Source organism: Carassius auratus, unplaced genomic scaffold, assembly GCF_003368295.1.
Source record: "Carassius auratus strain Wakin unplaced genomic scaffold, ASM336829v1 scaf_tig00217686, whole genome shotgun sequence".
NCBI classification, from domain to species: Eukaryota; Metazoa; Chordata; class Actinopteri; order Cypriniformes; family Cyprinidae; genus Carassius; species Carassius auratus.
Genome location: NW_020529187.1, coordinates 14,557 through 26,785, shown reverse-complemented (window position 1 = coordinate 26,785; position 12,229 = coordinate 14,557).

Sequence of the window (12,229 nt, the reverse complement as noted above, 5' to 3'; positions counted from 1 at the left end):
TCAAGCCACCTTTTATGTACATATGAGCCAGATATGAAAGTGTAAAGCCTCTGAAGAACTGCAAAGAATGTATCTGCTTCAATGCAGTTTCTAAAGTCTTTGAAGTGTTTAAACGGGCTGTACGTGATCACAGCTGAAGAAGAGGTTGTTATCTAGCGAAACGATTAATCACAAAATTATAGACTTTTTACCTTCAATAGTTCAGATTGAGCTGATCAACAAACGGACAGGGAACTACGTAATCACACTGAAAGGTCACGCCAGCGCCGGCAATACTATTTAAACTACTATTCATATTCATCAGCAGAATGTTATTCATATTCACTGAATACTATTACTTATATATATATATATATATATATATATATATATATATATATATATATATATATATATATATATATATATATATATATATAATAGCAAACAATACTATTTGAACTATCATCCTGCGCACGGTCGCATTGTAAACTTCTGCCGGCACCGGTGTGACCTTTCATCATGATGATGTAGTTCCCTGTCCGTCTGTTGATCAGCTCAATCCGAACGATTATCAATAGTATTAGTATCAATTATAATTTTTTTTTAATTACCTATCGTTTCGCTATAGACAACAACCGCTTCTTCAGCTGTGATCACATAAAGACCATTTAAACACTTCAAAGGCTTTTGAAACTGCATCGATTTGGATTTAAAAACGATGGTAACCAATGAAGTCCATTGTTAGAAGAAAAATCCAGAAATGTTTCCTCAAAAAACATAATTTCTCTTCCACTGAGGAAAGAAAGACATGGATATCTTAGATGGCATTGGGTGAGTAAATTATTAGGAAATTTTCATTTTGGGGTGAAATAATCCTTTAAGCATACAATGAACACTCACAGTAGCTTTTAGTCAATATAAAGCATTATATTATGTTATGTTCTTACACTGCAGTAAGTAATGCATTCATAAAGTGATTCTCTATTAAAGTTGTTTAAATGTGAAAAACTTTGTTTATTAAAGTTTATTGCAAACGAAGATTGTGGTGTGTTGTCGTAATTTTCAGTATTTTAATTTGTACAGTTTAACTTCTTTTAAATCATTGATTGTGGGAAAACAAAACATTGCTTTCTTTTGCTCTCATTCTTTTAATCAAGAACATTTTTGCCACTTTATGGGTACAATGGCATCGTCGCTGGGGTGGTACCCCTAACGAGAACAAATTGGTACCATCTAATGGGGTACATTTTTGTACCAGTGGATTAAGGTACAAATGTATTGCTAAGGTACCAAATTGTCTCTCAAAAGGTACAGTATAAAAGGGTACAACTCTGTACCTATGACAAGGGTACCATTGCTGTACCTCGGGGGTACCACCCCAGCGATGAGCTATTTGTACCCTCAAAGGTACATATTTGTACCTAAAAGGCACAAACTGTAGGGGTACTTCTTTGTACCCATTAGTATGGTACAAGTTTGTTCCCCTTGGCGGTACTGCCCCAGCGACGAGCATTTGTACCTTTTTTTTGTCTTTTCTGTACCTTTATTTCTGAGAGTGTACTAGATTTAAACAGTGGGCAGTGCAGTGTACATTAAAGGCATATTTTGCCACATCTTGGATCCTTTTGGAAACACCTGAGTGTCTCCCACTCATAACGGCAGCACCATCATAACCCTGCCCCAATAGGTTGGTCCGATATTCAAGGCCATACTTTTCAAGGCACTTGATCATCATGCTGCTTAACCCTGCTGCATCTAGGCTCTCAGCCTGCTGAAAGTTTAAAAAACTTTCATGTACAGTGCAATTGTAGTAATACCTTAAAACCAGAGACACCTGCTCCTTTTTCCCTAGATCTTTTGTTTCATCAGCGATGATCAGGGGTGGAAAAAGTACTCAAAAGTTATACTCAAGTAAAAGTAGCTGTATCTAAATAATAAATGACTCCAGTAAAAGTAGAAAGTCCTCCATTCAAACATCACTTGAGTAAAAGTACAAAAGTATCTGATTTAAAACATACTTAAGTACCGGAAGTAAAAAGTAAATATTCAAATTAACTGTAAATATCAATAATTAAGCAGATCAGTTGTTTTGGGAGTGATATGCAGTGTTTTAATTGAACAAATGATTAGATTAGATACTTAAGAATTTGTTTGATTTACAATCAAAAGAGACAATGAAGAACCTTATCGCAGTATAGGGATTGAACTTTCAATAAACATGTTCCATAACATCATCGCTGCAACAAACATAAGATGTGCAGGATACAAGGTAAGACTGTTTCAGAATATCAATGGAGAAGAACCACCTCTTTAAAGAGTTAGTTCTCCCAAAAATGAAAATTCTGTCATTTGCATTTTAGGGGCTAAATATCACGTTATTGGTATTGTCGCTTCGACCTGCGGACATGAAAAACAACCACAGACTTGGCAACACTGGTTGGCATATACTACACAGAGCCGAAATCACTGAAAATTTACACAAAATCGATTTTTTTCTCAATTTTGATTTTGTGTTAGTTGTCGGTGGACTATGGCTCTGTGTAACTGCCGCTCCACCTGAACCAGTGTTGCCAAGTCTGTGGTTGTTTTTCCATGTCCGCCGGTTGAAGAAACCCCAATCCCAATAACTTGATATTTAGCGCCTAAAATGTGAATTTTACCAAGGCAACCCTTCCAATAAACGTTTTTTTTAAACCCCGGGAAGCAATGTTTTATCGGGGAACCTCCTGGAAACACGTTTGGGCTAGTTTTGGACTAGTTTTGAGAAGCAACTGGTCAGGATTTGTTGTTAAAACTTGGCAACCCTGAACCGAACGCACATGCTGGAGATATACTTCTAATTACAGGAGCGTCTTTACTGATGAGATGAGCATGAAAATCGCATTAGATTTTTTGCACAGCCCTCCTGAAATTTCATTCCCCCGTGGCAGGCAAAGAAGACATTTCAGCCAATAAGAATCTCCCTTGACTTCAGTGAATTCAAACATATCCTTGAGATATGGCCATGGGGGATCCCTGTCGGTGTCGGGAATCTCGGGATCATTGCGGGCAGCAAGAGCTGCACTATCACCTATTTTAGCGGTCATCTTCCACCTCGAACTAACTGCTGCGTGAGTGTATGTTGGCAAAGAACTCGTGAAGTCGCGTGTTCTTTTTTTCAAAAGAAAACCAACATTTTCATTGGTTTGTAAAATCAGTGTAATAAATACTTGAAGCGGGCATGTGGAAATGTATCGGAGTAAAAAGTAAACTTTGTTTTTAATAAAGAAGGGGAGTAAAAGTGAAAGTAGATGCAAATAAAACATACTTAAGTAAAGTACAAATCCCCGAAAAAAAATACTTAAGTAGCAAAGTATTTTTACTTCGTTACTTACCACCACTGGCGATGATGCTGAACACTTCACTGTCCTTAACTTCTTTGATGATTTCAGTCTGTACCATCTCTGCCAAGCCTTCCAATATTTCATTTGAATTCCACTGCTAGTGTATTTAGAGTTCCCATAAGCACTCATTCGCTTCTTTATAAGAGGATCATTTTTGGCTACCTCTTTTCCAAAATGGCAATGAAGTTCCCTTTGTTGTTTGAATTCTCAGACTCTCTATGGCCTCTCTGAGAAATATTCTGTGTGGCTGTCAGTAGAACAACATCAGCAATTGTTCTGATATACAACTGATTTTCTTTGGTTTTCTTTTCTCTCTCCTTGTTGATGGAATCTAATATGCAAGATTTAGTTTTAACAACATGCTGGTGTTGCTTCCATGCATACATTGCATTTTGATGGTGGTCTGATTTAGAGTGAGCTTTAAAGCCCCTCTCCCTACACAAGGATTTTTTCCAGTTGGAAAAGCCACGGTTGTGGATGTGAAAACAGATGATGGTGCATTTGGAAGAGAGAAATGTCTGCAAGCATAACAAGAAGCAGAGTCTTTGCTTAATGAGTACTCAAGCCATATATTGTCCTTGTACCAGGAATCTTTAAAAGCTCTCTTCCGGTTGCCCATTTGTGTTTTGGGGAAAGACCTGATATGAGGCTGCATAGGTCCCTCAGATCTGGATTGAGAAATGTCTGGGATGAAGCATATGAAAATGGAAATCAGTTCTCAGTTCTGCAATTAAGTATTGGCTATTTTACATTTAAAATATAAAAAGACATACCAGCAGGTCCAGTAGGAGCAGTATCAGAAGTGAGTGGAAGCTCAGATTCCGTTTCTGAAGGTGGGGAAGTAGCCTAACCTGATTTTACCAAGTGAGACATGTTCCTGGGACAACATCGTTGTTGACCTTGGAACAACAGTGTGATTAACCAATTAGATTTGAAGAACCAGTTTATAGATTTTGTGAAGTTTATGCTTAAAATCAGTGTTTGGTGCTTGTACATCAGTGTCATTCATCTATCATTTCCTCTGATTTTAGGGATTACTCATGGTTAAGGTTAGGTTTAGGTGTAGGGATATGATTAAGAATATATTTTTGGAGTAAAATGTTGTTCCAGGGTCAACAAAATATGTTGACCTAGGAACACATCGGACTTGGCAAAATCAGGACGTGCGGGGAAGTATCCAGTTCTTCCACATCACTTTCACTCTCATCTATAGCTATAACACAAAGGCAAATTAGTAAAATACAAGATTTTAACCACATAACTTTATACATTCATAGAATAACACTCAGGAGTGCACTTTTTCTGTATGATACAGAAATTAGCAATATACTAAAGTGCCAATATATAAATATAGGGAGATTTAAGCAAATGTGCAGCCCTGATTATACCATACCAAAGTCATATCACTGTCCACTTTCTAGTTTGTCTACTAACCTGGTCGAGGGTGTGCAGGGCTGTTCTGACCTATGCTTGCATCTTTCTGAACCAAGAGGTCTCCTGTTGAGCAGCCAGGCTCTGAATTCACTGTGTGTAAACCATCAGACTGACTCTCCCTCACTGGCTGGCATGGCTTTTTCTTTGCAAAAAAAATACTGGATATCTCCCTGCCTTTTCATCCTGTAACACTGCCTGAGATAACAGAGGTAAAAAAAGGAGGAAAATTACTATTCGTTTAAATGCTATTGTTTTATTGGCGGATGACAAAAAGTTTAGACATTTTTTCTACATGAAGATGCAAAAAGTGTTTATCCAAACAAACAATATTTGTAGATTCTACTCTAACGTGGTTCCGCGTCATCATGACTCATGCAGCCGCGTACACGTAGACTCTGATCAGACTCAGAGAGGCACCAGCACCGCTGGTTTCTTGGCTTGCAGTTTGTATATTAGTTAATGACAGAAGCAATGGTTTTAAAAAAGTATAATTGCAATTCTAATAAAGTCATTATCGAATCATGCAGTTAAAGACTTTAGAGTATTTGTTCTCAAGTCAGAGTCAAGTAATTTTCTTCATTTATTAGAGTGCAGTCACCTAACTCAAGACCTCCACCTCTGATAGTTAACGTATCGTTAGCTTTTAAGGCGAGACACTACAGGTGAATAGGGTAAAATTAAAAAATAATAGATATCACCATGAAACTTCCTCAGTTGATTACTTACACAAGTTCATAAAAAATTAATTAAATTTTTTTTTGTGTGTCTAATTATGCAAATTAGGCATTATCTAATTAAATATGCACAATTTTGCATATATTTGCGGACATATGGTAAACATGAAAAAGCCAGGTGCTTAACTATTTTTTTTTCATTTTGATTACACACAAGATGAAAAAAGATGTTCAGAGGGATTTCAGCATATTTATATATTTTCTGCATATTTGTTTTATTTTATTAAAATGTCTCATTAATCAGGCCAGTAATGATTTATTAAATCCCTCTGGAGATATCTTCAGAATACAGAATATAACTGTATAACTGGAGAGTTTGGTGCACATAGCTGCTACATAGGCTAAGATGTTTGTACTGAAGGATGACAAAAAATTCATTTTGAGAAAACGGCATTTAAAGATTTGTAATGTAAAAGCTAATTTTTTTTTAGTGGAAACAGCTATTTACAGACACAATATCTTGTCAAATCCTTAGCAATCAACAATACAAACCAACTAAAACACATCAAAACCTATAACTCAGCATTTATGGCCTTCAACTAAACAGAAAAACTGTCAAAAACTGTTGAAATGTCAGAACACACGTGATGCGTCTGAACGAATCGCGTTGTTGGAAATTGGCATCAGCCAATGAGATTCACTTTTAGTGTTAAATGCCCCATTGTACTTTCACAATTGGTTGCTGATGAAAAGGAAATGACCATATTTGGATCCGAGAACATTGTATGGGAGAGAGAGCTAGAAAGAGAGCTTTACAGGGTGCAGACAGCAATCGCGGAGCACCATGGTGACTTAGAACGCCAACTGAATTTATGAGAAATCTACAGACGCAAATAGACTAAAGGTGTAGTAAAATAAAGACCTATATGTGTATTTTGGACTTTTTTTCACCACAAGTCTGAAATAAGACATGTTATTGAAGACAAAAAGCCCCAAATCTGAAAATTGACCAGTAAAAAAAACTATGCTTTTGCATGTGTCTCACCCATAGACTGTAAAAAAAAAAGTCTCAAGTGTGGAGCGTTAGATAAACATCATACGATTTGTTTCGTCACCTCACTTAAGTGAAAAATTCGCTAATCGACTGCATGATTCAATAATGAATTTATTAGAATTGCAATTATACTTTTTTTAAACCATTGATTTAAATTGTGTTGTTGCCTATATCGGCCCGTTCTGCCGAAAAATAAGTAAATCGTAACGCAGTAAACCCCTTTTAGATTCAGCATCAGAGGAGCATAATAAATATAATGATTACCATCTTGGTCTGCTCTAGGAGATAACATCGTCATCGAACCTGGTCTGTCTAACACTGAAAGACATTAACATTAGTACCAAACACTTCTTGCACTGCAACAACTCGCTAATCAAAAAACATAAGCTATATAAAATAGACCAACTTACAGTGTGTTTTTTTTCGTTGGAAAACAGCAGCTCGCTATTCTTGGTCCTCGTTGAGAAGCATTGCGAGTCGCGACGCAATCATGAGTTATTTACTAAACTAAAGATTATGATTTGAATTTGTGAGTGACAGACACGTAGAAGGGTGGGGGCACACTGGGGGGCCAATCAGTTTTCAGGAGGGGCCAGTGCCCCCATGGCCCCTCCCCTGGCTACGCCACTGCTTGTACCTTTGACTTTTTTTGGATTTTCTCTTAAGTTTTTCACTCAAGTGATATGTTAAATGCTTATGAGTTCAGCCGTAGCTGGTTATCCTCACACATGCTCTAAAACTCTTTAGATACGGATTTTTCCAAAAGTCAATGGGAGAAATGAATGGAAAATTTACTTCCGGCACCAAAGCTCTCTCGGGCTGTGGGCGGGACTGTGAAGCTCTATTGAGAGTGAGCAGTCACATGCCGATTTGGGTTGATTTGGGAGGTGTCTGATCCGGTCGGCCATGATGGCAGGATACGCTATCAGTTGTCAGGGGCAATGCCTTCAGAACTTCACAGAGGCACGACTAAAAATTTTTAGAGTTCTTTAATTTTTGCGCATTTATTTTGTCGGCGGAACAGATCGAGATGGATCTACGAATACAAGAAAGAGAAGGAAGAAAGTAAAGCAATGCAAAAACATAAGGTGAAAGAAAGGGGACCTTACAGGAACAAGCTCACACCAAGCACAAAACAGCGGTGTTTGAAGAAGCTCTCAGGCATCCAAAATATCAACCCATACGAGCTCCCTGCAGCAGCACAGATACCTGGACCATTTACCTCCATGCACACATATGGACATTTTGAATTATATTGTTTACGATGTAAGTCACCTTGCATTCACGCTGTTAATGGCTTTAATCTAACTAGGACATTTACATCTTGCAATCACACATTTAACTACCCTAGCCAACCCAGAACTGGTTTGTCCACTTTGCAGCCCCCAACACAAAAACCAGGTACAGTATGTGTCATTGGGCTAAAATCAAATTATAACTAAACATACACGGCTTTAGCCTACATCAAAACATATTGGAAACGTTTGTGTACATTGAAGAACTCGTTACAATCTAGTGTTTACAAAACAGTCGCATTTACTTTGTCATTTTGGTCGAGAAGTGCAGTCTAAATGCAATGTAATTACAATACACTAAAACGCATGTGAATAAACTTACTTTGGCCAGTACAACACTGTTGTCATAACCTGCTGTAGATGGACCCAGCCACAGCAGAAAGCCTCGTAACTTTCCAAAGACTTGTGGCTTTTAAACTCTTGCATTGTGTAGTAACTTAAACCAAAAACAATATAATTCCCAATGTCCATATGTGTGCATGGAGGTAAATGGTCCAGGTCTCTGTGCTGCTGCAGGGAGCTCGTATGGGTCGATATTTTGGATGCTTGAGAGCTTCTCCAAATACTGCCGTTTTGTGCTTGGTGTAACCTAAAAAAAAAACTGTATTCCTCTGTTCCTATGTGTTCCATATGTATCGTGAGAGGTACTGGAGCAGTTTTTAACGCAGCAGTAACTTCCAGGCATGGTAAAACAGTGCAGAATAGAAGAACCTCCTCTACTACTGAGTTAACAACACATGTAAGCAATCCTGTTTCGCCGCCGGTATCCTGCCAACATGGCGGAGACTGTGATATCGAGGGAGGGGCTTTGTGCTATTCGGCAGCGAAGAAGTTGGCAAATAATTAAACAAAAGCTATGGCTGCTACTGTCGGCTCGCTCAGTGAGTTCTCAGAGAAGGATGGTGACTGGGTGGAATATGTCGAGAGACTGGAGCACTTTTTCGTGGCTAATGACATTGTGGATGAGGAGAAACAATGATCAATCCTCCTGAGTGTGTGCGGGGCTAAAACGTACAGATTGATCCGAAATCTTGCAACGCCACAGAAACCGGGAGAGATCGGGTTCAAAGAAATTGTGGAGATGGTGCAAAATCACCTCAATCCCAAGCCCTCGGTGATTGTGCAGCGCTTCAAGTTTCACACGCATTCACGCAAGTCAGGAGTGACAGTGGCGGAGTTTGTGGCGGAACTGAGGCAACTATCTGAGCACTGTGAGTTCAGGGCAGTGCTGGAGGACATGTTGCGGGACAGGTTAGTCTGTGGAATTAACAATGACGTCATACAGCGCCGCTTATTGGGTGAAGCCACACTGACTTTCAAAAAGGCTTTGGACATTGCCCTAACCATGGAGACGGCGCATATGTGGGGATTACAAAATGACCATTAATCAGGCCTCACAGCTCGACACCTACCCCCTACCGCGAGGGGAGGACCTATTTGCTACACTAGCAGGTGGAAAAACATTCACTAAACTAGACATGATTAAGGCATATCAGCAACTTTTGCTAGATGAAGACTCTAAGCAATATGTGACTATAAACACTCACAAGGGCCTATTCAAGTATAACCGCCTGGTGTTTGGTGTTGCCTCAAGACCGGCTATTTTCCAACACACCATGGACAATCTGTTTCAGAACATTCCCCAGGTTGCCGTCTACCTGGATGACATTCTCGTCACAGGTAAAACAGAAGGGGAACACTTGCAAAACCTTGACCTGGTGTTAAAGAGAATGTCTGAGGCTGGGCTGCGTCTAAAATGCAGTAAGTGTGTTTTCCAAGTGTTACATATCTGGGCCATCGGATTTCAGCTCAGGGCTTGTCTCCAGTCGAAGACAAAGTGAGAGCAATTAAGGAAGCCCCAACACCAAAGGACATTGCAGAGCTTAGGTCGTTTCTGGGTCTAGTGAACTATTATGGGAAGTTTTTACCAGATCTCTCGACCGTGCTGACCCCACTCTACCAGCTGCTACACAAAGGCTGTGTGTGGAGATGGCAGCAGGATCAGGACAATGCTTTCCAGCACGTAAAGGGACTGTTACACTCAACACGACTGCTGGTACATTTTGACCCAGACAAGGAGGTCATTCTATCGTGTGATGCCTCCCCGTATGGACTGGGGGCAGTTCTTTCGCACCGCATGGAGGATGGAAGTGAAAAGCCAATCAGCTATGTGTCACGTACTCTTACTGCAGCAGAAAAGGGGTACTCGCAATTAGAGAAGGAGGGCCTGGCGGTTGTTTTTGCAGTAAAGCGTTTCCACCACTACCTGTTTGGTCGCCCTTTTACCATCTTCACAGACCATAAGCCTCTAATGGGTCTGTTCAGTGAGACAAAGGGCATTCCACCCATGGCCTCAGCAAGAATACAGCGCTGGGCATTAACCCTGTCAGCATACCAGTATAGCATAGAGTACAAGGCGGGTAGCGACAATGCAAATGCTGATGCTTTTAGCCGTCTGCCTCTCCCAGACACACCACACCACACAGGCTTTCCCCCAGAGACTGTTTTTCTGATGGACAGACTGTCACAGGCTCCAGTGACAGCAAAGCAAATAAAGCTGTGGACTGAAAGAGACCCAGTGTTGTCGCAGGTGAAGAGGTGGGTGATGCAGGGGTTGCCTGCCACTGTGGAACAGGAGGGGTTCAAACCTTACATCAAGCGCAAACCTGAATTAAGTGTCCTTGATGGCTGTCTCCTCTGGGGTTCCAGAGTGATTGTCCCACCTCCAGGGCGGGCTGAAGTGATGGACGAGCTACATGAGGCCCACCCCGGGGTTTCCCGTATGAAAAGTCTCGCCAGATCATTTGTGTGGTGGCCTGGGATGGACTGTGCTTTAGAAGAAAAGGTGAAGGTATGTTCTCAGTGTCAAAGCAACCTGAAGATGCCAGTGGCAGCGCCACTACACCCATGGCAGACACAATTGTGACAGACAACGGGCCCACTTTTACCAGTGAGGTTTTCAAGGAGTTTATGGATAGAAACGGGATTCGTCATGTCTGCACTGCCCCCTATCATCCCGCGTCCAACGGCTTGGCAGAGCGGGCTGTGGAGACTTTCAAAGAGGGGCTGCGGAAGATGTCAGGACAATCGCTGGAAACCAACCTCGCACGCTTCCTGTTTCAATACAGGATTACTCCACACACAACTACGGGAGTGTCTCCAGCTGAGATGTTGCTGGGGAGGAGACCAAAGTCTCATCTGGACCTCCTCCAGCCAGACATCAGAGCGAGGGTTGCCAGGTATCAGGAGGAGCAAAAAGCAAGGCGGGACCAACATGCCAAAGAGAGACATTTTCACCCAGGGGACAGAGTGTATGTCAAGAACTTTGCCATAGGTTCACCCTGGTTGCCAGGGGTAATCCACTGCCAGACAGGGCCAGTATCTTTTGTTGTGGAATTATGTGATGGTAGGCAGGTGCGCAGGCACCAAGATCACTTGCGGGTCCACCATGATGGGGGAGGGAAGAGTTCTCACGGGGTTTCATGCAAAGTCAGTGGGGGCGGCTCTGCAGAGGCCGTGCCAATAGCTCCAGGGCACTCGGAAATGTCACATGAGGGTCTGTCTGAGCCCTCAGAGGAGGCACCTGATGAATTGTCGGAGCAGGCAGCTACGGCTGACCCTGCTCAGAGCCTACCTGGGGGACCAGAGCCTGCCTCCAGTCCGGAGGACACCATTCCTGAGCTTAGGAGATCTAAGAGACAACACAAGCCTCCAAACAGACTGACATGTTGAGCTACAGATACGCAAACGTTAAATATACCATATAAAAGAGTGTTGATTGTTTAACAAAAATTTGATGTTCATATTGCTACCAATGTTTCTCCTGGTAGAGAGGCACTTATCTTACAGTGTGTGTATTAATGTTTTATGTTTGCTCTTTAAGAGGGAGAAGTGTTGCAGAGGGACTATTTGCGGTGTAGGCCAGGGTGAAACCCGGAATGTTTGTTTGTTATTTTGCTTCCCCCCGGTCCTAGTTAAGTTGTTGCACACCGGATGTTCTGGTATGTGTTGTTGCCGTTTTGCAAGCCAGTTTCTGTATTTGCTGCTGAGTTTAGTAAAGACGATAAACAGCAATGTCTGCGTACATCTTTAAATACTCGGGTTATCACACTCATATTTATTTCAATTTGTCCAAAAGACCAAGACTAAGACTAAAACTAAAAGGGCTGTCAAAAGCAACACTGATTTCAGACTATATTAATGTAAAAAAACAAAACATAGAATACCGTTCTTACCAAATTCAGTCAACACGTTATTCAATTATAATTAGCTTTTAAACACTGACAGGAACTTTCAGAGCTGATTCCAAAATTACTGCGTTTATAAAACAACTCTATGAAAGACTCAGATCAAGTATCTAAAAATAAATCGCTATAGTAAAAGAGAAATAATAAGAGGAGAGAAATT